The sequence below is a fragment of the Pleurodeles waltl genome, chromosome 3_1, assembly GCF_031143425.1.
Source record: "Pleurodeles waltl isolate 20211129_DDA chromosome 3_1, aPleWal1.hap1.20221129, whole genome shotgun sequence".
Lineage (NCBI taxonomy): Eukaryota > Metazoa > Chordata > Amphibia > Caudata > Salamandridae > Pleurodeles > Pleurodeles waltl.
Genome location: NC_090440.1, coordinates 452,970,641 through 452,995,363, shown reverse-complemented (window position 1 = coordinate 452,995,363; position 24,723 = coordinate 452,970,641).

Genomic DNA, 24,723 nt, shown 5'->3' with positions numbered 1-24,723 from the left:
TGGTGCTACGGGCTCTTAAATCTATCCCTTAGACTTTTGCTTGAAGATTTTCTGAATCTGCACTAAATCACAAGTTGAATCTGTCCTCTCTGGAGCCCTCTTCAGATACGCATCGCAGGCAACCTCGGTCAAGGATTCTTCGTTCGGACTTAGATGATTTTTCATGACAGAAATCTTCGGCCGGGACCAACTTGAAATTGAAGCCGTCCTCCCTGGATCCCTCCTCAGATCCATTGTGCAGGAAGCCCTGGCCAATTTTTTGTGATTGGACTTAGAAACCTTTTTGGAGATTTGTTTTCTCTGACGTTGAATGACCCTTCACAGCAAGCTGATTTCAAGTCAACCACACTCGATTGCCTCTCCAAGAGACCCCAGTGAAATCCTGGAAGTCTGGGGCTCTGACGCTTGTCAGCGAGACAAACCGGCAAGTCAGGTTGGATCACAGTCGATGTAAGCCGGCTTGACTAAAGATGTTGAGTCAGCCCAATTTCGGAGCTTTTTTCCAAAGTTTCTCCAGACTTCTGGATCTTCTTCCAGAAGTTCCTTCAAGGTTCTTTAAAAGTCTAGAGTGGTCACATCCTGGGAAGTGTTGCAAAAATCAGTCTCGGGGAGCAACATTCCTCCAAAATCCAAGATTGCAAAATTGTAATAATAGAGTTTAGGTCTGGCTGAGCCAAGCTACTGGTGTGGCTAAGCTTCCCTTAACACACCTCTTTTTTAAACTAATCAAGGGGCGCATGGCTGTATGGGTTTTCAGGAAATGGGGAGGTACAGTGGCTATCCCAAATGACCTTCCCTCCTTTGAATCAGTTTGGCTGCTTTCCCTCATGCTGTTCTACTATCTGCTGAGGCAGAACTCCTCCCACTGGATGCTTTCCTGGTTTCGGCCCTGGCCACTTCATACCTCATCAAGGCAGCCTGGCTCAGCCTGCCAGAGGCTGACCAATCAGAACAGGGCACTGCAGGGCTGAAACTGGTAACCTTCAGTAAGAGTTCTAAAACTATTTCTATGCACAGGTTTTATTACATTCAACAATGGCAAGCTATTGGATTTATTATAACTTTTAATTTGATACTAAACATGCCATATTTACCTCCTTCCTATGGAAAATAAGATTTTATTATTTTAAAATAAAGTCTCTCTATGTTAGCATATGGATCCCATTCACTACATTGGGGAAAATGAATTTAGCTTATAAAACATCTTTTATAAAGTCCCTGCTCATAGTTACACTGCACCCTACCCTGGAGACACTTAGGGCAGACCTTAGGGGTGACTTATATGTAAGAAAAGGTAGCTTAGGACTTTGGAAGTACTTTTAATTCCATAGTCAAATGTGGGGTGAACGTTAACTTAAAAGCTGCCAGAATGCCCACCTTTAAAATGACACTGGGTACCATGAATATGCACCTTTCAATCAATCAATCAGTGTATTTGTAAAGTGCGCTACCACCCATGAGGGTCTCAAGGCGCTGGGGGGGGGGGTGCTGCTACCGCTCAAATAGCCAGGTCTTGAGCCGCTTTCTGAAAGTCAGAAGGTCTTCCGTCTGTCGTAGGGGCAGTGGAAGGTTGTTCCAGGTCTTGGTGGCGAGGTGGGAGGAGGATCTGTCTCCGGTAGTCGCTCTTCAGATGTGGGGGACAGCGGCGAGGGCGAGGTCAGCTGAGCGGAGTTGACAGGACGGGGTGTAGAAGTTGAATCGTCTGTTGAGGTAGGCTGGGCCGGTGTTGTGGAGCACCTTGTGTGCATGGGTGAGGAGCTTGAAGGTTATCCTTTTGTTAACGGGGAGCCAGTGTAGGTTTCTCAGAAGGGGAGTGATGTGGCTGTGGGCATCAAGGATCAGGCGTGCGTGGGCGTTTTGTATGCGTTGCAGTCGTTTGAGAAGTTTGGTCGGGGCTCCTGTGTAGAGGGCGTTTTGCTGCTGACGAGGGCTTGGGTGACACCTTTGGGTGTGCTATCTATGCTGGGGCCCCTAAACCTATATTCCCTACCATATTCTAGGGACTTATAGGTAGGTTGGTGCAGCCAATTATAATTTGGCCTAATTTTCACATCCATTCTAACCAGAGCACATGCCCTTGGACTGTTTAGCAGTGCCCTGGGCACCATCTGAGTCAGGACAACACCAGCATAAGTGAAAAATGGGGGTAACAGTTTGGGGAATTCTGCAATCAGCCCAGTTTTCCCACAGTCTCTCAAGCAAGAAGGTGTACAAAAGTAGATTGGGGTTTAAAGTCATTGAAACATCTCATGCCTCCATCAAACTCAAAATTCAACAGATTCATGTAGGGATCCTCATGTATTATCTAGTGTAGATAATGTTTGGAGGAGTTCTAGATCACTGATATGTAGGGAACTGGCACTACCGGTGTAAATTGTAGCATCCTGACTTTTTGGATTTATGTGAAACCATTTCTTGACCTTACGTTTCTTGCTAAAGAAGAACAAGTCCATCCTACTTTGAAGATAATTCAAATCTGTAGAAGGGCAAAATGTCAAACATAATGAAAAGTAAATCAGTTTATTTTTTAGACAAAATGCGTAAAGAAAGGTTTACCACATTTATGGTCCCTGCTGGTTGCCCTTTGTTACCCTTCCCATGGGACATCCTGTCTCTTCCTTGCTCTCTTCTCTGCCTGCTTTCTCCACTTTTCCCTCTGTATCCTCTTCCTTTGCCTCTTCAAGGGTTTGACTACGGGAGCTGTGCTTTCCTTGTTTTTGTTTAGAAGCTGTACTTGCTTTAAAAAACTCTTCAAAGAGCCCATCTGTTGGCCCTGTGCCAGGGCAGATTCAGAGTTATCTGTGGTATTGCATTAGGGCACAAGTTATAGCTACTTGAGAAAACTATAACAATCTGAATTTCTATAGTTTTGTGTGTGCAAATTCTGATCCTAAATATAATGTCCCTGTAACCTTTGTTTTTTTCAGTGAATTTGTAAGGTTTTTTTAATTTTATTTCCTAACTATATCACTTGTACCTTTGCTTTTTCAGTAAATTTCTATGTTTTTGTAATGCATTTTCCTAACTATAAGATCCCTGTAACCTGGTTGTGTGAGGGTGTTTGTGAGTGGGTGTGTGATTGGTTGTGTGGGTGTGTAAGTATATGGTGGGTGTCTGAATGCATGTGTAACTGATTGTGTGGGTCTCTGAGTGGGTGTGCAAGTGACTGTGTGGGTGTGTGAGTGGTTTTGTGGATATGTGATTGGGTGTGTGAGTGGCTGTATGGGTGTTTGAGAGTGTGTGTGTGTGAGTATTGGTGTGAATGTGTAAGTGGCTGGGTAAATTAATATGTGGATGTGTTAGTACTGTGTGGTCTGTGAGAAGGTGTGTGAGTGGTTTTGAGGGTCTGTGAGTGGGTGTATGAGTGCCAGTATGGGTGTGTGATTGAGAGTGTGAATAGGTATGTGGGTCTGTGAGTAAGTGTATGTTTTATTTTTAAAGTGGAGACTAGACCCAAAATTCCAATCAAATTCCCCTGAATACAGAGGAACACGGTGGATCTGTGGATCCTAATGTGATCAACAACATTTTTTGCCCAATTTCTTGCCCATGAGGGGTCCCTAACAGACCACACAATTAGTCCCATGGGATCAGGCTCCTCTACCCTTTCCCCTCCTATCCCTTTTTAAATTTATTTTCCCCACTGATGAAGAAAATAGTGGCAGCAGCTTTTGTCTCAGGGTGCAGCCAGTCAATCACAGCATTGCTGTTGGTCATGGATCTGCAAATATACCCGGATCCACATCCCTAGATAGTCATATTTCTTTTTCCTTTAATAACTAAATAACTACTGAAAAACTTTGCACCAAATTACAAAAAGTACTCTTTCTGAACCAATATCTACCTTTCTTCCAAATTTGGTGTAATTCCGTTAAGTGGTTCGGGCTGTAGTCGTGTCTAAAATCCCTATCGGAAATTGCAAGAGGAAAATGTGTTTTGGGACCCTCTTTTCTCAGCCCTTACTTGACAAATCATCCTAAAACTTTACAGACAGAAGCTTAAGTAAGCAAAAAACTAGTTTCAAAAGTTTTGTGAAGATTTAACAAATGGCATCAAAGCTAGTAGCAAAACAAAAAAACACTTTTCATACGCAAACTAGGTTCTAACTATAACTCTATACTGTTGACTGCCAATAATTCAAGATGTTACAGTTATGTTATAAGTGATGTCTTAGATCATGTCATTAGTGATATAGGCCCTCAATATGACCCTGGTGGTTCGAACACCACCAGGGCCGCGGTGACAATGGCAGTGAAGTCCCCCAAATTACGGGCCAAAGTCAAACCGCTGATTCTCTGCCCATACTGCTGCTTTTCTGCCATCTGCCAGTCTGAAGGTGAGCACCTCCCGCACGGCGGACGCCATATTACTGCTAGCGGTATTACGACCATGGAGACTGCCAGAAAAATCTTGATACACTCTCACACACTTCCACATACCTGCATGCATGCACTCACACACTTCTACACACAAACACCCCCCCACTCACCCACGCAAATGTGACATACACACCCATTCACACTGACATACATACACAAACATCGCTGACCCGCATGCATACACTCCTCCCTCCCCCTTCCTCTACAGTGCATACCCACATTCACACCCCCTACCCTCTTATCCGCCTGCAACGATTTGTGCCCCCACTGCATCGCACAGACCCATTCAGTCCCCACCTTCTGCACCACACTCATGCACTCACCCCATCCATCCGCATTCACCAACATACATGCACCCACCTCCCCTGCATTCACGACACTCACACATGCACACACACACACACACACAGACACTTCCCTCACCCCCCTCCCCTGACAGATGATCACTTACCTTCTTCCTCAAGGAGGCCGTCTGGGAAAGGATGGGTCCCGATGCTTCTACCGCCGGCAGTGCCCCACCATCAGGACACCGCCACATCGCCTCCTTTTAGCATGGCATTGCCAGCAGTGGAACCGCCTCTTACCCGCCAACCGCCAGCATGACTGCTTTTGTATTTCCACTCGATTTTGGGCAGAAATCTGACTGCAGTCTTTCAGTGCCTGCAGCTTTGCCCGTCTTGTAAAAAGACCGCCAAAGTCGTAATGAGGGCCATAGTATGTGGGGCAATCCGCAGTACATGGAGAGAGTACGAGTGATAGTTACTTTAGGGTAGGAGAAATCATTTCTAGAGATAACAAGAGATGGTGAATTTCAGCACTTTTTGAGTATAAAATGTTGCATTTTCACTGGAATTTTCATCTAACTATAATGTACATGAACATTTGTTTTTCTAAATAATTTCCTATGTTATTTTTAACAGAAAGTGAATATTTATTGCCATACATAATGACAACCGCACACCTCTTGGTCTGTGGATTTTGTGCAGCTGGGGATTGGCCACAGGCCTGCATCCAGGCCCTGCATCCAACCCCTTGTGTGCATCGAACCTCACAATGTGCACAGCTGATGCCATGCATTGCATGGGGGTTGATCTCGCTGGTTCTGACTCAGGCAGACTTACTGGCTCTGTCAAAGAGTTGCAACACTGAAATATAAAAAGTGGGCCTATTGGCTTTTTCAAGGATTAAGCATATCAACAGATATAAATCATATGTATCATCTTCCTCCAAAATTCACCAATATCTTTAAACAACTGTATATTTTAGTAATTTAAAAAATCAATGTTTATCATCATGTTATTAACCCCTTCTGTGCCGCGGACGTAGTGGTTACGTCCTGCGGCACAGTGCTGCTGTGCCAAGGACTTAACCACTACGTCCTCGGCACACAGCCCAGAGGGAGCACTCTCGCTCCCTCTGTGTGCTTCCCCCCACCCCCCAAAGTCAGGGATGGAAGGGGAAGCCCTTCCCCTTCCACCCCCGGCCCCCCCACACCCCCATAATGACGTCAGCGCGCGATCGCGCGCTGACTTCATTATGGGGTTCTCGCCGCACAGGAAGCCATTTGCTTCCTGTGCGGCGAGTGGAGAAGAGGTGAGTTCCTCTTCCCGGTGGGTGGGGGATTTGGGCTAAAGAGGCACCGGGGGAAAGGAAAGGCTTTTCCTTTCCCCCGGTGTCTCTTTGAGCATTCCTGCTGCCCGATCGCATTGCGATCGGGCAGCAGGAATGCGCACTAGACACCAGGGATTTGTTTTTTTTGTTTTACTTTCGTGTTTCTGGCTTGCGGGGAGCGGCCCCTTGGGCAAGGGTCGCTCCCCTTTTGGGGGCAATTAGTTACGGCCATTTCTGCCCCCCATGGGGGCAGATTGGCCTACTTTTTAAGCAGATCTGCCCCCAAGGGGGGCAGAAAACACTAGATCAACAGGGTTTTATATTTTTATGTGCATTTATGTGTGGGGGAGTGCCCCCTTGGGCAAGGGGCGCCCCCCCCAAGGGGGAAGAGAACTGTTGGCCTTTTCTGCCCCCCTTGGGGGCAGATCAGACTATTTTTTTTTAGGTCTATCTGCCCCCAAGGGGGGCAGAAGCCACTTAGGCACCAGGGATTGTGTGTGTAGTGGATGGGGGGGCGCCCCCTTGGGCAAGGGTCGCTCCCCTTTGGGGGGCATGTCTTTTAGGGCCATTTCTGCCCCCCTTGAGGGCAGATTGGCTACTTTTTAGATAGATCTGCCCCCAAGGGGGGCAGAAAACACTAGATCACCAGGGTTTTTTATTTTTATGTGTATTTATGTGGGGGGGCGTGCCCCCTTGGGCAAGGGGCGCCCCCCCCAAGGGGGCAGAGAACTTTTGGCCTTTTCTGCCCCCCTTGGGGGCAAATCGGCCTATTTTTTTTAGGTCCATCTGCCCCCAAGGGGGGCAGAAGCCACTTAGGCACCAGGGATTGTGTGTGTAGTGGATGGGGGGGCGCCCCCTTGGGCAAGGGTCGCTCCCCTTCGGGGGGCATGTCTTTTAGGGCCATTTCTGCCCCCCTTGAAGGCAGATCAGCCTATTATTTTTAGGCTGATCTGCCCCAAGGGGGGCAGAAACCACTAGAACGCCAGGGATTTTTTTTTATGTGTTTATTTTTGTGGGGGGGGGCGCCCCCCCAAGGGGGGCATTGACCTGTTGGCCATTTCTGCCCCCCACTGGGGGCAGATGGGCCTATTTTTGTAGGCCCACCTGCCCCCAAGGGGGGGCAGAAGCCACTTAGACACCAGTAATAGTGTGTGTGTGTGTGTTAGTGGATGGGGGGGGGGCTTGGGCAAGGGTCGCCCCCCACTTTGGGGGTACATGTACCCAGGCCATTTCTGGACCCCTTGGAGACAGATCAGCCTATTATTTTTAGGCTGGTCTGCCCCCAAGGGGGGCAGAAACCACTAGAACGCCAGGGATTTTTTTTTATTTGTTAATTTTTGTGGGGGTGCGTCCCCTCGGTTACGGGGCGCCCCCCCAAGGGGGGCATTGACCTGTTGGCCATTTCTACACCCCCTGGGGGCAGATGGGCCTATTTTGTTAGGCCCACCTGCCCCCAAGGGGGGCAGAAGCCACTTAGACACCAGGGATAGTGTGTGTGTGTGTGTGTTAGTGGATGGGGGGGCCTTGGGCAAGGGTCGCCCCCACTTTGGGGGCACATGTACCCAGGCCATTTCTGCACCCCTTGGAGACAGATCAGCCTATTATTTTTAGGCTGGTCTGCCCCCAAGGGGGGCAGAAACCACTAGAACGCCAGGGTTTTTTTTGTATTTGTTTTTTTTTGTGGGGGGCGTCCCCTTGGTCATGGGGCGCCCCCCCAAGGGGGGCATTGACCTGTTGGCCATTTCTACACCCCCTGGGGCAGATGGGCCTATTTTTTTAGACCCACTTGCCCCCAAGGGGGGCAGAAGCCACGTAGACACCTGGGATAGTGTGTGTGTGTGTGTGTGTTAGTGGATGGGGGGGGCCTTGGGCAAGGGTCGCCCCCCCCACTTTGGGGGCACATGTACCCAGGCCATTTCTGCACCCCTTGGAGACAGATCAGCCTATTATTTTTAGGCTGGTCTGCCCCCAAGGGGGGCAGAAACCACTAGAACGCCAGGGAGTTTTTTTTATTTGTTTATTTTTGTGGGGGGGCGTCCCCTTGGTCACGGGGCGCCCCCTCAAGGGGGGCATTGACCTGTTGGCCATTTCTACACCCCCTGGGGGCAGATGGGCCTATTTTCTTAGGCCCACCTGCCCCCAAGGGGGGCAGAAGCCACGTAGACACCAGGGATAGTGTGTGTGTGTGTGTGTGTGTGTGTGTGTGTGTGTGTTAGTGGATGGGGGGGGCCTTGGGCAAGGGTCGCCCCCCCACTTTGGGGGCACATGTACCCAGGCCATTTCTGCACCCCTTGGAGACAGATCAGCCTATTATTTTTAGGCTGGTCTGCCCCCAAGGGGGGCAGAAACCACTAGAACGCCAGGGTTTTTTTTGTATTTGTTTTTTTTTGTGGGGGGCGTCCCCTTGGTCATGGGGCGCCCCCCCAAGGGGGGCATTGACCTGTTGGCCATTTCTACACCCCCTGGGGCAGATGGGCCTATTTTTTTAGACCCACTTGCCCCCAAGGGGGGCAGAAGCCACGTAGACACCTGGGATAGTGTGTGTGTGTGTGTGTGTTAGTGGATGGGGGGGGCCTTGGGCAAGGGTCGCCCCCCCCACTTTGGGGGCACATGTACCCAGGCCATTTCTGCACCCCTTGGAGACAGATCAGCCTATTATTTTTAGGCTGGTCTGCCCCCAAGGGGGGCAGAAACCACTAGAACGCCAGGGATTTTTTTTTATTTGTTTATTTTTGTGGGGGGGCGTCCCCTTGGTCACGGGGTGCCCCCCCAAGGGGGGCATTGACCTGTTGGCCATTTCTACACCCCCTGGGGGCAGATGGGCCTATTTTCTTAGGCCCATCTGCCCCCAAGGGGGGCAGAAGCCACTTAGGCACCAGGGATAGTGTTGTGTGTGTTTTTTTGTTTTTTTGTTTTGTTTGAGGGCTGTCCCCTTTGGCAAGGGTTGCTCTCCATGGGGACACACTACTAAAGGTATTTTCTGGCTTCCTTGGGGCAGACAGGCCTATTTTTGTAGTAGGCCCATCTGCCCCTATGGCAGAATCCACTTAGGCACCAATTTCTAAATGTTTGATGGTGGGGTGTTTGTCAACTGAAGAAGTCTTTGCATTTGTGATAAAAAAAAATTTCCTCCTTTTTGTTCTAGTTCAAAGCTTTTGCTTTATTTGCTGTGGCTCCTTGCGGTTTTGGCGGTGGTTGACCTGCAGTTTGCACAGTTGCATGTTTTAGGTAAGTAAAAACAATTTACTCCAAAGGAGTATTGTTGCCATGCATGAATGACATGTTTGTAGGGGGTGTACTAAATGCAGGATTGTGTGTGAAATTGTCCTTAGGTTTGTGCACAATGATATTTGTCTTGTCTTATTTCTAATTTGCCTTTCTTTCTTTATTTTTAGTGGGATATCATTGGTCATTGCTGTGTAGTTGCTGGTGAATCAAGCTTTTTGAGGCAAGTGAGCGGTATAGTTTTTGAGTTTATAACTCTTACTAACAAAGCTACACTTTGTTACTTGTCTTACACAGTGCTGGTTGTTGGTGGTGAATTTGTCCAGTTAATTTTAGCAGGAGAGATCATGGCTAGCCGCAGGATGACCGCTCAGCAGGTGGTTGGTATGCTTTTTGAGTCACAGTCTGATCATGACTATGAGACGGACTCTGCATCTGAGGCAGAGGAGGAAGTCAGAGATTCTGGCAGTGATGTTTCTGTTGGAGGGGAATCTTCTGATGATGAAGCCACACTCAGTGCAGATGAAGGGCCTGTTTTAGAGGAGGACATTGATGTGCCAATAGTGCAGCAACCTGGGGCTGAAAGGTTTCCCGTTATAAGACCTGATGTCTGGGTTGCCCCAAACATGGAGCAGCCAGAATTGCCTGCCTTTACTGGTCTCCCGGGGTGTAACGCCAATACAGAGAACTTTATGCCTATCAATTTCTTTGAGTTATTCATGGATGATATGTTTTTGGAAGAGATTGTTGAGCAGACTAATTTGTATGCGGAGCAGCATTTGAGGGACAACGCTGCTAGACTTAGGCCACACTCTAGAGTTGCCCAGTGGATTCCCACAAATTTGGAGGAGTTAAAAAAGTTTTTGGGTTTGACTTTTTTGATGGGGTTGATAAGGAAGCCGTCACTGGCTTCTTATTGGTCTACTAGTCCCTTGATGGCAACAGCTATATTTCCAGCGACCATGAGTCGTAATCGGTATTTGCTTCTTCTTAGGATGCTGCATTTTGTTGACAATGCATTAGCCTTGCCACGAGATCACCCAGATTCTGACCGTCTTTTTAAGATTAGGCCTGTCCTTGATCATTTTGTAGATCGGTTTTCGGAGGTCTATGTTCCAGGCAAAGAGTTAAGTGTGGACGAGTCTTTGGTCCTTTTCAAGGGTCGTTTGGTTTTTAGGCAGTACATTCCTAGCAAAAGGGCACGATATGGAATTAAATTGTATATGCTGTCTGAAAGTAGGACAGGATATGTGTATAGTTTCCGTGTGTACACCGGTAGGGATTCCAATATTGACCCCCCTGGTTGTCCTCCCACTTTTGGAGTTACTGAGAAAATTGTGTGGGATCTTGGTAGACGACTGTTCAACAAAGGTCACCATTTGTATGTAGATAACTTCTACACTGGTGTGCAATTGTTCAAGGAATTGTTTAGAGTGAACACAGTTGCTTGTGGCACAATCCGTTCTAACCGGAAAGGCTATCCAAGGGAGCTTGTCTGTAAAAAACTTGAGAGAGGACAGTGCTGTGCCTTGCGGAACGAGGAGCTGCTAGCTTTGAAATTTTCAGACAAGAGGGATGTCTACATGCTAAGTACCATCCATGATGAGAGTACTTTCCCTGTGACTGTTTGGGGCCAGGTTGCTGAAGTGCGCAAACCTGTGTGCATTTTAGATTATAATAAGCACATGGGAGGTGTAGATAGAGTTGACCAGAGGTTGGAACCTTATACTGCTATTCGTAAGTCTTACGTTTGGTATAAGAAGTTAGCACTTCACCTCTTCCACTTAGCAACCTTCAATGCTTTTATTGTGTTTAGGGATAGGTCTCCAGAGTCAAAGATGACATTTGTGAAATTTCAGGAGTCAGTGATAGAGAGCCTTATTGTGGTGGAACAGGCCAGAGTTCCTAGAGAAGCAGTGGTGGAGGATGTGGCTAGATTGAAAGATCGCCACTTTGCTGAGCACATTCCTCCCACACCCAAAAAAGACTTTCCAGCTAAGAAATGTAGAGTGTGTTTTCGAAGAGGTATCCGGAGGGAGACTTGAATGTACTGCCCAGATTGTCCTTCAAAGCCTGGGCTGTGTGTCAGTGCTTGTTTTAAGAATTACAACACCCAGAAGAATTTCTGGGAACAACCATGAGTGTAAACTCATGTCTGTTTTGTATTTTCATGTGTTTAGTTTCATGGTTAGCATTTCTGTCATGTTCTTAGTTAGAGCTTTTGTGTTTGTAGTTTTGTAATTCTTTCTACTTAGTTAGGGGTTCCTCTGTTTAAAAAAAAATAAAAAATGATGCCATTGTGTGTGAAGTGGGGCTTGGCTGAGAGTGTACATATTGACTTGCTGTTGGCTACTGCAACACACTGCCAGCCAAACACCAGTCCACACACTCCCATCAGCTGGTGTGATTGTTGTATCAGGCATGTGGGCGTATGTAAGTGATGGGCCCTTGAGTGGCGCTGTCTGTCGATGTGAGTGTTGTAATGTGCTGGGCCCGTGGCTGGCGGAGTGAATGGCCTTGTGTGTGTCATGTATGAAAGTTGTATGAATGGACTGTAAAGCGGTTAGTGCCTTGTCGCGGCTTTACAGCTCACGAGCTGTGAGTCATTGGTTCAGTTTTTTGCCTTTCAGTTACTAACAGTGCATTTCATTTTTGTGAAAGTTCTTGTTAGTAAAATTTGATCCACTGAACCATCACTCACCCTCGTGCCAAATCCAACCAGTATGTGTGGTAAAAATGACAAAACCTGCTCCGCTGTAATCAGCCGTCGCAGCACACCTGTGACACGCTAGGTGCCTCAGGTGGGACCCCGATGATGAAGCATGCCACCAACTTGGTTGGTGGGTGAGGGGTCTTTTTCACATAACCTAAGTGTGTTTCTTTTCAAAATTTTAGTGTTTGGCACATCACGGACGTATGTGGGCACATCAAAACGATATATTACAAAACTACCTGTGTTTGGGGGGGAGAGGGCACCTATGTTTTTGGTCCTGTGTGCGGCCTTCATCTAGGGAAACCTACCAAACCCAGACATTTTTTTAAACTAGACACCCCAAGGAGTCCAGGGAGGTGTGGCTTGCGTGGATCCCCCAACATTTTCTTACCCAGACTCCTCTGTAAACCTCAAAATGTGCTTAAAAAAGCATATTTTCCTTACTTTTCTTCGTAGGATCACCACTCCAGCACAAAATTCCTACTCCCCAGTGTTCCCCTCAGTCTCCCAAGTAAAATGACACCTCACTTATGTGGGTCCCCAAAGCAGAGTCAGTCTAAAGATGTATAAAAGAATATGTCCTTATAAACTTGCTGTGCTATCCCCTCTATCTCTACAAGTTTTGGGCCTTATTCTGTTGCAGGCACCTGGCCCACCCACACAAGTGAGGTATCATTTTTATCGGGAGACTTGGGGGAACGCTGGGTGGAAGGAAATTTGTGGCTCCACTCAGATTCCAGAACTTTCTGTCACCGAAATGTGTGGAAAATGTGTTTTTTTAGACAGAATTTGAGGTTTGCAAAGGATTCTGGGTAACAGAACATGGTCAGAGCCCCGCAAGTCACCCCATCTTGGATTCCCCTAGGTCTCTAGTTTTCAAAAATGCACAGGTTTGGTAGGTTTCCCTAGGTGCCGGCTGAGCTAGAGGCCAAAATCTACAGGTAGGCACTGTTTTCAATGAAAAAATGTGATGTGTCCACGTTGCGTTTTGGGGTGTCTCCTGTCGCGGGCGCTAGGCCTACCCACACAAGTGAGGTATCATTTTTATCGGGAGACGTGGGGGAACGCTGGGTGGAAGGAAATTTGTGGCTCCTCTCAGATTCCAGAACTTTTTGCCACAGAAATGTGAGGAACATGTGTTTTTTTAGCCAAATTTTGAGGTTTGCAAAGGATTCTGGGTAATAGAACCTGGTCCGAGCCACACAAGTCACCCCATCTTAGATTCCCCTAGGTCTCTAGTTTTCAGAAATGCACAGGTTTGGTAGGTTTCCCTAGGTGGCGGCTGAGCTACAAGCCAAAATCTACAGGTAGGCACTTTGCAAAAAACACCTCTGTTTTCCTTCACAAATTTGGATGTGTCCACGTTGCGCTTTGGGGCGTTTCCTGTCGCGGGCGCTAGGCCTACCCACACAAGTGAGGTATCATTTTTATCTGGAGACGTGAGGGAACGCTGGGTGGAAGGAAATTTGTGGCTCCTCTCAGATTCCAGAACTTTCTGCCACAGAAATGTGAGGAACATGTGTTTTTTTAGCCAAATTATGAGGTTTGCAATGGATTCTGGGTAACAAAACCTGGTCCGAGCCATACAAGACACCCCATCTTGGATTCCCCTAGGTCTCTAGTTTTCAGAAATGCACAGGTTTGGTAGGTTTCCCTAGGTGGCGGCTGAGCTACAAGCCAAAATCTACAGGTAGGCACTTTGCAAAAAACACCTCTGTTTTCCTTCAAAAATTTGGCTGTGTCCATGTTGCGCTTTGGGGCGTTTCCTTTCGCGGGCGCTAAGCCTACCCACACAAGTGAGGTATCATTTTTATCGGTAGACGTGGGGGAACGCTGGGTGGAAGGAAATTTGTGGCTCCTCTCAGATTCCAGAACTTTCTGCCACAGAAATATGAGGAACATGTGTTTTTTTAGCCAAATTGTGAGGTTTGCAAAGGATTCTGGGTAACAGAACCTGGTCCGAGCCACACAAGTAACACCATCTTGGATTCCCCTAGGTCTCTAGTTTTCAGAAATGCACAGGTTTGGTAGGTTTCCCTAGGTGGCGGCTGAGCTACAGGTCAAAATCTACAGGTAGGCACTTTGCAAAAAACACCTCTGTTTTCCTTCAAAAATTTGGCTGTGTCCACGTTGCGCTTTGGGGCGTTTCCTGTCGCGGGCGCTAGGCCTACCCACACAAGTGAGGTATCATTTTTATCGGGAGACGTGGGGGAACGCTGGATGGAAGGAAATTTGTGGCTCCTCTCAGATTCCAGAACTTTCTGCCACAGAAATGTGAGGAACATGTGTTTTTTTAGCCAAATTTTGAGGTTTGCAATGGATTCTGGGTAACAGAACCTGGTCCGAGCCACACAAGTCACCCCATCTTGGATTCCCCTAGGTCTCTAGTATTCAGAAATGCACAGGTTTGGTAGGTTTCCTTAGGTGGCGGCTGAGCTACAGGCCAAAATCTACAGGTAGGCACTTTGCAAAAAACACCTCTGTTTTCCTTCAAAAATTTGGCTGTGTCCACGTTGCGCTTTGGGGCGTTTCCTGTCACGGGCGCTAGGCCTACCCACACAAGTGAGGTATAATTTTTATCAGGAGACGTGGGGGAACGCTGGGTGAAAGGAAATTTGTGGCTCCTCTCAGATTCCAGAACTTTCTGCCACAGAAATGTGAGGAACATGTGTTTTTTTAGCCAAATTTTGAGGTTTGCAAAGGATTCTGGGTAACAGAACCTGGTCCGAGCCACACAAGTCACCCCATCTTGGATTCCCCTAGGTCTCTAGTTTTCAGAAATGCACAGGTTTTGTAGGTTTCCCTAGGTGGCGGCTGAGCTACAAGCCAAAATCTACAGGTAGGCACTTTGCAAAAAACACCTCTGTTTTCCTTCAAAAATTTGGATGTGTCCACGTTGCGCTTTGGGGCGTTTCCTGTCGCGGGCGCTAGGCCTACCCACACAAGTGAGGTATCATTTTTATCGAGAGACGTGGGGGAACGCTGGGTGTAAGGAAAGTTGTGGCTCCGCTCAGATTCCAGAACGTTCTGCCACAGAAATGTGAGGAACATGTGTTTTTTTAGCCAAATTTTGAGGTTTGCAAAGGATTCTGGGTAACAGAACCTGGTCCGAGCCACACAAATCACCCCATCTTGGATTCCCCTAGGTCTCTAGTTTTCAGAAATGCACAGGTTTGGTAGGTTTCCCTAGGTGGCGGCTGAGCTACAGGTCAAAATCTACAGGTAGGAACTTTGCAAAAAACACCTCTGTTTTCCTTCACAAATTTGGCTGTGTCCACGTTGCGCTTTGGGGCGTTTCCCGTCGCGGGCGCTAGGCCTACCCACACAAGTGAGGTATCATTTTTATCGGTAGACGTGGGGGAACGCTGGGCGGAAGGAAATTTGTGGCTCCTCTCAGATTCCATAACTTTCTGCCACAGAAATGTGAGGAACATGTGTTTTTTTAGCCAAATTTTGAGGTTTGCAATGGATTCTGGGTAACAGAACCTGGTCCGAGCCACACAAGTCACCCCATCTTGGATTCCCCTAGGTCTCTAGTTTTCAGACATGCACAGGTTTGGTAGGTTTCCCTAGGTGGCGGCTGAGCTACATGCCAAAATCTACAGGTAGGCACTTTGCAAAAAACACCTCTGTTTTCCTTCAAAAATTTGGCTGTGTCCACGTTGCGCTTTGGGGCGTTTCCTGTCGCGGGCGCTAGGCCTACCCACACAAGTGAGGTATCATTTTTATCGGGAGTCGTGGGGGAACGCTGGATGGAAGGAAATTTGTGGCTCCTCTCAGATTCTAGAACTTTCTGCCACAGAAATGTGAGGAACATGTGTTTTTTTAGCCAAATTTTGAGGTTTGCAATGGATTCTGGGTAACAGAACCTGGTCCGAGCCACACAAGTCACCCCATCTTGGATTCCCCTAGGTCTCTAGTATTCAGAAATGCACAGGTTTGGTAGGTTTCCCTAGGTGGCGGCTGAGCTATAGGCCAAAATCTACAGGTAGGCACTTTGCAAAAAACACCTCTGTTTTCCTTCAAAAATGTGGCTGTGTCCACGTTGCGCTTTGGGGCGTTTCCTGTCACGGGCGCTAGGCCTACCCACACAAGTGAGGTATCATTTTTATCGGGAGACGTGGGGGAACGCTGGGTGAAAGGAAATTTGTGGCTCCTCTCAGATTCCAGAACTTTCTGCCACAGAAATGTGAGGAACATGTGTTTTTTTAGCCAAATTTTGAGGTTTGCAAAGGATTCTGGGTAACAGAACCTGGTCCGAGCCACACAAGTCACCCCATCTTGGATTCCCCTAGGTCTCTAGTTTTCAGAAATGCACAGGTTTTGTAGGTTTCCCTAGGTGGCGGCTGAGCTACAAGCCAAAATCTACAGGTAGGCACTTTGCAAAAAACACCTCTGTTTTCCTTCAAAAATTTGGATGTGTCCACGTTGCGCTTTGCGGCGTTTACTGTCGCGGGCGCTAGGCCTACCCACACAAGTGAGGTATCATTTTTATCGGGAGACGTGGGGGAACGCTGGGTGGAAGGAAAGTTGTGGCTCCGCTCAGATTCCAGAACGTTCTGCCACAGAAATGTGAGGAACATGTGTTTTTTTAGCCAAATTTTGAGGTTTGCAAAGGATTCTGGGTAACAGAACCTGGTCCGAGCCACACAAGTCACCCCATCTTGGATTCCCCTAGGTCTCTAGTTTTCAGAAATGCACAGGTTTGGTAGGTTTCCCTAGGTGGTGGCTGAGCTACAAGCCAAAATCTACAGGTAGGCACTTTGCAAAAAACACCTCTGTTTTCCTTCACAAATTTGGATGTGTCCACGTTGCGCCTTGGGGCGTTTTCTGTCGCCGGCGCTAGGCCTACCCACACAAGTGAGGTATCATTTTTATCGGGAGACTTGGGGGAACGCTGGGTGGAAGGAAATTTGTGGCTCCTCTCAGATTCCAGAACTTTCTGCCACAGAAATGTGAGGAACATGTGATTTTTTAGCCAAATTTTGAGGTTTGCAAAGGATTCTGGGTAACAGAACCTGGTCCGAGCCACACAAGTCACCCCATCTTGTATTCCCCTAGGTCTCTAGTTTTCAGAAATGCACAGGTTTGGTAGGTTTCCCTAGGTGGCGGCTGAGCTACAGGCCAAAATCTACAGGTAGGCACTTTGCAAAAAACACCTCTGTTTTCCTTCAAAAATTTGGCTGTGTCCACGTTGCGCTTTGGGTCATTTCCTGTCACGGGCGCTAGGCCTACCCACACAAGTGGGGTATCATTTTTATCGGGAGACGTGGGGGAACGCTGGGTGGAAGGAAATTTGTGGCTCCTCTCAGATTCCAGAACTTTCTGCCACAGAAATGTGAGGAACATGTGTTTTTTTAGCCAAATTTTGAGGTTTGCAAAGGATTCTGGGTAACAGAACCTGGTCCGAGCCACACAAGTCACCCCATCTTGGATTCCCCTATGTCTCTAGTTTTCAGGAATGCACAGGTTTGGTAGGTTTCCCTAGGTGGCGGCTGAGCTACAGGCCAAAATCTACAGGTAGGCACTTTGCAAAAAACACCTCTGTTTTCCTTCACAAATTTGGATGTGTCCACGTTGCGCTTTGGGGCGTTTCCTGTCGCGGGCGCTAGGCCTACCCACACATGTGAGGTATCATTTTTATCGTGAGACGTGGGGGAACGCTGGGTGGAAGGAAATTCGTGGCTCCTCTCAGATTCCAGAACGTTCTGCCACAGAAATGTGAGGAACATGAGTTTTTTTGCCAAATTTTGAGGTTTGCAAAGGATTCTGGGTAACAGAACCTCGTCCGAGCCACACAAGTCACCCCATCTTGGATTCCCCTAGGTCTCTAGTTTTCAGAAATGCACAGGTTTGGTAGGTTTCCCTAGAAGGCAGCTGAGCTACAAGCCAAAATCTACAGGTAGGCGCTTTGCAAAAAACACCTCTGTTTTCCTTCACAAATTTGGATGTCTCCACGTTGCGCTTTGCGGCGTTTACTGTCGCGGGCGCTAGGCCTACCCACACAAGTGAGGTATCATTTTTATCGGGAGACGTGGGGGAACGCTGGGTGGAAGGAAAGTTGTGGCTCCGCTCAGATTCCAGAACGTTCTGCCACAGAAATGTGAGGAACATGTGTTTTTTTAGCCAAATTTTGAGGTTTGCAAAGGATTCTGGGTAACAGAACCTGGTCCGAGCCACACAAGTCACCCCATCTTGGATTCCCCTAGGTCTCTAGTTTTCAGAAATGCACAGGTTTGGTAGGTTTCCCTAGGTGGTGGCTGAGCTACAAGCCAAAATCTACAGGTAGGCACTTTGCAAAAAACACCTCTGTTTTCCTTCACAAATTTGGATGTGTCCACGTTGCGCCTTGGGGCGTTTTCTGTCGCCGGCGCTAGGCCTACCCACACAAGTGAGGTATCATTTTTATCGGGAGACTTGGGGGAACGCTGGGTGGAAGGAAATTTGTGGCTCCTCTCAGATTCCAGAACTTTCTGCCACAGAAATGTGAGGAACATGTGATTTTTTAGCCAAATTTTGAGGTTTGCAAAGGATTCTGGGTAACAGAACCTGGTCCGAGCCACACAAGTCACCCCATCTTGTATTCCCCTAGGTCTCTAGTTTTCAGAAATGCACAGGTTTGGTAGGTTTCCCTAGGTGGCGGCTGAGCTACATGCCAAAATCTACAGGTAGGCACTTTGCAAAAAACACCTCTGTTTTCCTTCAAAAATTTGGCTGTGTCCACGTTGCGCTTTGGGGCGTTTCCTGTCGCGGGCGCTAGGCCTACCCACACAAGTGAGGTATCATTTTTATCGGGAGTCGTGGGGGAACGCTGGATGGAAGGAAATTTGTGGCTCCTCTCAGATTCTAGAACTTTCTGCCACAGAAATGTGAGGAACATGTGTTTTTTTAGCCAAATTTTGAGGTTTGCAATGGATTCTGGGTAACAGAACCTGGTCCGAGCCACACAAGTCACCCCATCTTGGATTCCCCTAGGTCTCTAGTATTCAGAAATGCACAGGTTTGGTAGGTTTCCCTAGGTGGCGGCTGAGCTATAGGCCAAAATCTACAGGTAGGCACTTTGCAAAAAACACCTCTGTTTTCCTTCAAAAATGTGGCTGTGTCCACGTTGCGCTTTGGGGCGTTTCCTGTCACGGGCGCTAGGCCTACCCACACAAGTGAGGTATCATTTTTATCGGGAGACGTGGGGGAACGCTGGGTGAAAGGAAATTTGTGGCTCCTCTCAGATTCCAGAACTTTCTGCCACAGAAATGTGAGGAACATGTGTTTTTTTAGCCAAATTTTGAGGTTTGCAAAGGATTCTGGGTAACAGAACCTGGTCCGAGCCACACAAGTCACCCCATCTTGGATTCCCCTAGGTCTCTAGTTTTCAGAAATGCACAGGTTTTGTAGGTTTCCCTAGGTGGCGGCTGAGCTACAAGCCAAAATCTACAGGTAGGCACTTTGCAAAAAACACCTCTGTTTTCCTTCAAAAATTTGGATGTGTCCACGTTGCGCTTTGCGGCGTTTACTGTCGCGGGCGCTAGGCCTACCCACACAAGTGAGGTATCATTTTTATCGGGAGACGTGGGGGAACGCTGGGTGGAAGGAAAGTTGTGGCTCCGCTCAGATTCCAGAACGTTCTGCCACAGAAATGTGAGGAACATGTGTTTTTTTAGCCAAATTTTGAGGTTTGCAAAGGATTCTGGGTAACAGAACCTGGTCCGAGCCACACAAGTCACCCCATCTTGGATTCCCCTAGGTCTCTAGTTTTCAGAAATGCACAGGTTTGGTAGGTTTCCCTAGGTGGTGGCTGAGCTACAAGCCAAAATCTACAGGTAGGCACTTTGCAAAAAACACCTCTGTTTTCCTTCACAAATTTGGATGTGTCCACGTTGCGCCTTGGGGCGTTTTCTGTCGCCGGCGCTAGGCCTACCCACACAAGTGAGGTATCATTTTTATCGGGAGACTTGGGGGAACGCTGGGTGGAAGGAAATTTGTGGCTCCTCTCAGATTCCAGAACTTTCTGCCACAGAAATGTGAGGAACATGTGATTTTTTAGCCAAATTTTGAGGTTTGCAAAGGATTCTGGGTAACAGAACCTGGTCCGAGCCACACAAGTCACCCCATCTTGTATTCCCCTAGGTCTCTAGTTTTCAGAAATGCACAGGTTTGGTAGGTTTCCCTAGGTGGCGGCTGAGCTACAGGCCAAAATCTACAGGTAGGCACTTTGCAAAAAACACCTCTGTTTTCCTTCAAAAATTTGGCTGTGTCCACGTTGCGCTTTGGGTCATTTCCTGTCACGGGCGCTAGGCCTACCCACACAAGTGGGGTATCATTTTTATCGGGAGACGTGGGGGAACGCTGGGTGGAAGGAAATTTGTGGCTCCTCTCAGATTCCAGAACTTTCTGCCACAGAAATGTGAGGAACATGTGTTTTTTTAGCCAAATTTTGAGGTTTGCAAAGGATTCTGGGTAACAGAACCTGGTCCGAGCCACACAAGTCACCCCATCTTGGATTCCCCTATGTCTCTAGTTTTCAGGAATGCACAGGTTTGGTAGGTTTCCCTAGGTGGCGGCTGAGCTACAGGCCAAAATCTACAGGTAGGCACTTTGCAAAAAACACCTCTGTTTTCCTTCACAAATTTGGATGTGTCCACGTTGCGCTTTGGGGCGTTTCCTGTCGCGGGCGCTAGGCCTACCCACACATGTGAGGTATCATTTTTATCGTGAGACGTGGGGGAACGCTGGGTGGAAGGAAATTCGTGGCTCCTCTCAGATTCCAGAACGTTCTGCCACAGAAATGTGAGGAACATGAGTTTTTTTGCCAAATTTTGAGGTTTGCAAAGGATTCTGGGTAACAGAACCTCGTCCGAGCCACACAAGTCACCCCATCTTGGATTCCCCTAGGTCTCTAGTTTTCAGAAATGCACAGGTTTGGTAGGTTTCCCTAGAAGGCAGCTGAGCTACAAGCCAAAATCTACAGGTAGGCGCTTTGCAAAAAACACCTCTGTTTTCCTTCACAAATTTGGATGTCTCCACGTTGCGCTTTGGGGCGTTTTCTGTCGCCGGCGCTAGGCCTACCCACACAAGTGAGGTATCATTTTTATCGGGAGACGTGGGGGAACGCTGGGTGGAAGGAAATTTGTGGCTCCTCTCAGATTCCAGAACTTTCTGCCACAGAAATTTTAGGAACATGTGTTTTTTTAGCCAAATTTTGAGGTTTGCAAAGGATTCTGGGTAACAGAACCTGGTCCGAGCCACACAAGTCACCCCATCTTGTATTCCCCTTGGTCTCTAGTTTTCAGAAATGCACAGGTTTGGTAGGTTTCCCTAGGTGGCGGCTGAGCTGCAAGCCAAAATCTACAGGTAGGCACTTTGCAAAAAACACCTCTATTTTCCTTCAAAAATTTGGATGTGTCCACGTTGCGCTTTGGGGCGTTTCCTGTCGCGGGCGCTAGGCCTACCCACACAAGTGAGGTATCATTTTTATCGGGAGACGTGGGGGAACGCTGGGTGGAAGGAAATTTGTGGCTCCTCTCACATTCCAGAACTTTCTGCCACAGAAATGTGAGGAACATGTGTTTTTTAGCCAAATTTTGGGGTTTGCAAAGGATTCTGGGTAACAGAACCTGGTCCGAGGCACACAAGTCACCCCATCTTGGATTCCCCTTGGTCTCTAGTTTTCAGAAATGCACAGGTTTGGTAGGTTTCCCTAGGTGGTGGCAGAGCTACAGGCCAAAATCTACAGGTAGGCACTTTGCAAAAAACACCTCTGTTTTCCTTCAAAAATTTGGCTGTGTCCACGTTGCGCTTTGGGGCGTTTCCTGTCACGGGCGCTAGGCCTACCCACACCAGTGAGGTATAATTTTTATCGGGAGACGTGGGGGAACGCTGGGTGAAAGGAAATTTGTGGCTCCTCTCAGATTCCAGAACTTTCTGCCACAGAAATGTGAGGAACATGTGTTTTTTTAGCCAAATTTTGAGGTTTGCAAAGGATTCTGGGTAACAGAACCTGGTCCGAGCCACACAAGTCACCCCATCTTGGATTCCCCTAGGTCTCTAGTTTTCAGAAATGCACAGGTTTTGAAGGTTTCCCTAGGTGGCGGCTTTGCTACAAGCCAAAATCTACAGGTAGGCACTTTGCAAAAAACACCTCTGTTTTCCTTCAAAAATTTTGATGTGTCCACGTTGCGCTTTGGGGCGTTTCCTGTCGCGGGCGCTAGGCCTACCCACACAAGTGAGGAATCATTTTTATCGAGAGACGTGGGGGAACGCTGGGTGGAAGGAAAGTTGTGGCTCCGCTCAGATTCCAGAACGTTCTGCGCCACAGAAATGTGAGGAACATGTGTTTTTTTAGCCAAATTTTGAGGTTTGCAAGGATTCTGGGTAACAGAACCTGGTCCGAGCCACACAAATCACCCCATCTTGGATTCCCCTAGGTCTCTAGTTTTCAGAAATGCACAGGTTTGGTAGGTTTCCCTAGGTGGCGGCTGAGCTACAGGTCAAAATCTACAGGTAGGAACTTTGCAAAAAACACCTCTGTTTTCCTTCACAAATTTGGCTGTGTCCACGTTGCGCTTTGGGGCGTTTCCCGTCGCGGGCGCTAGGCCTACCCACACAAGTGAGGTATCATTTTTATCGGTAGACGTGGGGGAACGCTGGGTGAAAGGAAATTTGTGGCTCCTCTCAGATTCCATAACATTCTGCCACAGAAATGTGAGAACATGTGTTTTTTTAGCCAAATTTTGAGGTTTGCAATGGATTCTGGGTAACAGAACCTGGTCCGAGCCACACAAGTCACCCCATCTTGGATTCCCCTAGGTCTCTAGTTTTCAGAAATGCACAGGTTTGGTAGGTTTCCCTAGGTGGCGGCTGAGCTACAGGCCAAAATCTACAGGTAGGCACTTTGCAAAAAACACCTCTGTTTTCCTTCAAAAATTTGGCTGTGTCCACGTTGCGCTTTGGGGCGTTTCCTGTCGCGGGCGCTAGGCCTACCCACACAAGTGAGGTATCATTTTTATCGGGAGACGTGGGGGAACGCTGGATGGAAGGAAATTTGTGGCTCCTCTCAGATTCCAGAACTTTCTGCCACAGAAATGTGAGGAACATGTGTTTTTTTAGCCAAATTTTGAGGTTTGCAATGGATTCTGGGTAACAGAACCTGGTCCGAGCCACACAAGTCACCCCATCTTGGATTCCCCTAGGTCTCTAGTATTCAGAAATGCACAGGTTTGGTAGGTTTCCCTAGGTGGCGGCTGAGCTACAGGCCAAAATCTACAGGTAGGCACTTTGCAAAAAAACACCTCTGTTTTCCTTCAAAAATTTGGCTGTGTCCACGTTGCGCTTTGGGGCGTTTCCTGTCACGGGCGCTAGGCCTACCCACACAAGTGAGGTATCATTTTTATCGGGAGACGTGGGGGAACGCTGGGTGAAAGGAAATTTGTGGCTCCTCTCAGATTCCAGAACTTTCTGCCACAGAAATGTGAGGAACATGTGTTTTTTTAGCCAAATTTTGAGGTTTGCAAAGGATTCTGGGTAACAGAACCTGGTCCGAGCCACACAAGTCACCCCATCTTGGATTCCCCTAGGTCTCTAGTTTTCAGAAATGCACAGGTTTTGTAGGTTTCCCTAGGTGGCGGCTGAGCTACAAGCCAAAATCTACAGGTAGGCACTTTGCAAAAAACACCTCTGTTTTCCTTCAAAATTTGGCTGTGTCCACGTTGCGCTTTGGGGCGTTTACTGTCGTGGGCGCTAGGCCTACCCACACAAGTGAGGTATCATTTTTATCGGAGACGTGGGGGAACGCTGGGTGAAAGGAAATTTGTGGCTCCTCTCAGATTCCAGAACTTTCTGCCACAGAAATGTGAGGAACATGTGTTTTTTTAGCCAAATTTTGAGGTTTGCAAAGGATTCTGGGTAACAGAACCTGGTCCGAGCCACACAAGTCACCCCATCTTGGATTCCCCTAGGTCTCTAGTTTTCAGAAATGCACAGGTTTTGTAGGTTTCCCTAGGTGGCGGCTGAGCTACAAGCCAAAATCTACAGGTAGGCACTTTGCAAAAAACACCTCTGTTTTCCTTCAAAAATTTGGATGTGTCCACGTTGCGCTTTGGGGCGTTTACTGTCGCGGGCGCTAGGCCTACCCACACAAGTGAGGTATCATTTTTATCAGGAGACGTGGGGGAACGCTGGGTGGAAGGAAAGTTGTGGCTCCGCTCAGATTCCAGAACGTTCTGCCACAGAAATGTGAGGAACATTTGTTTTTTTAGCCAAATTTTGAGGTTTGCAAAGGATTCTGGGTAACAGAACCTGGTCCGAGCCACTCAAGTCACCCCATCTTGGATTCCCCTAGGTCTCTAGTTTTCAGAAATGCACAGGTTTGGTAGGTTTCACTAGGTGGCGGCTGAGCTACAAGCCAAAATCTACAGGTAGGCACTTTGCAAAAAACACCTCTGTTTTCCTTCACAAATTTGGATGTGTCCACGTTGCGCCTTGAGGCGTTTTCTGTCGCCGGCGCTAGGCCTACCCACACAAGTGAGGTATCATTTTTATCGGGAGACTTGGGGGAACGCTGGGTGGAAGGAAATTTGTGGCTCCTCTCAGATTCCAGAACTTTCTGCCACAGAAATGTGAGGAACATGTGATTTTTTAGCCAAATTTTGAGGTTTGCAAAGGATTCTGGGTAACAGAACCTGGTCCAAGCCACACAAGTCACCCCATCTTGTATTCCCCTAGGTCTCTAGTTCTCAGAAATGCACAGGTTTGGTAGGTTTCCCTAGGTGGCGGCTGAGCTACAGGCCAAAATCTACAGGT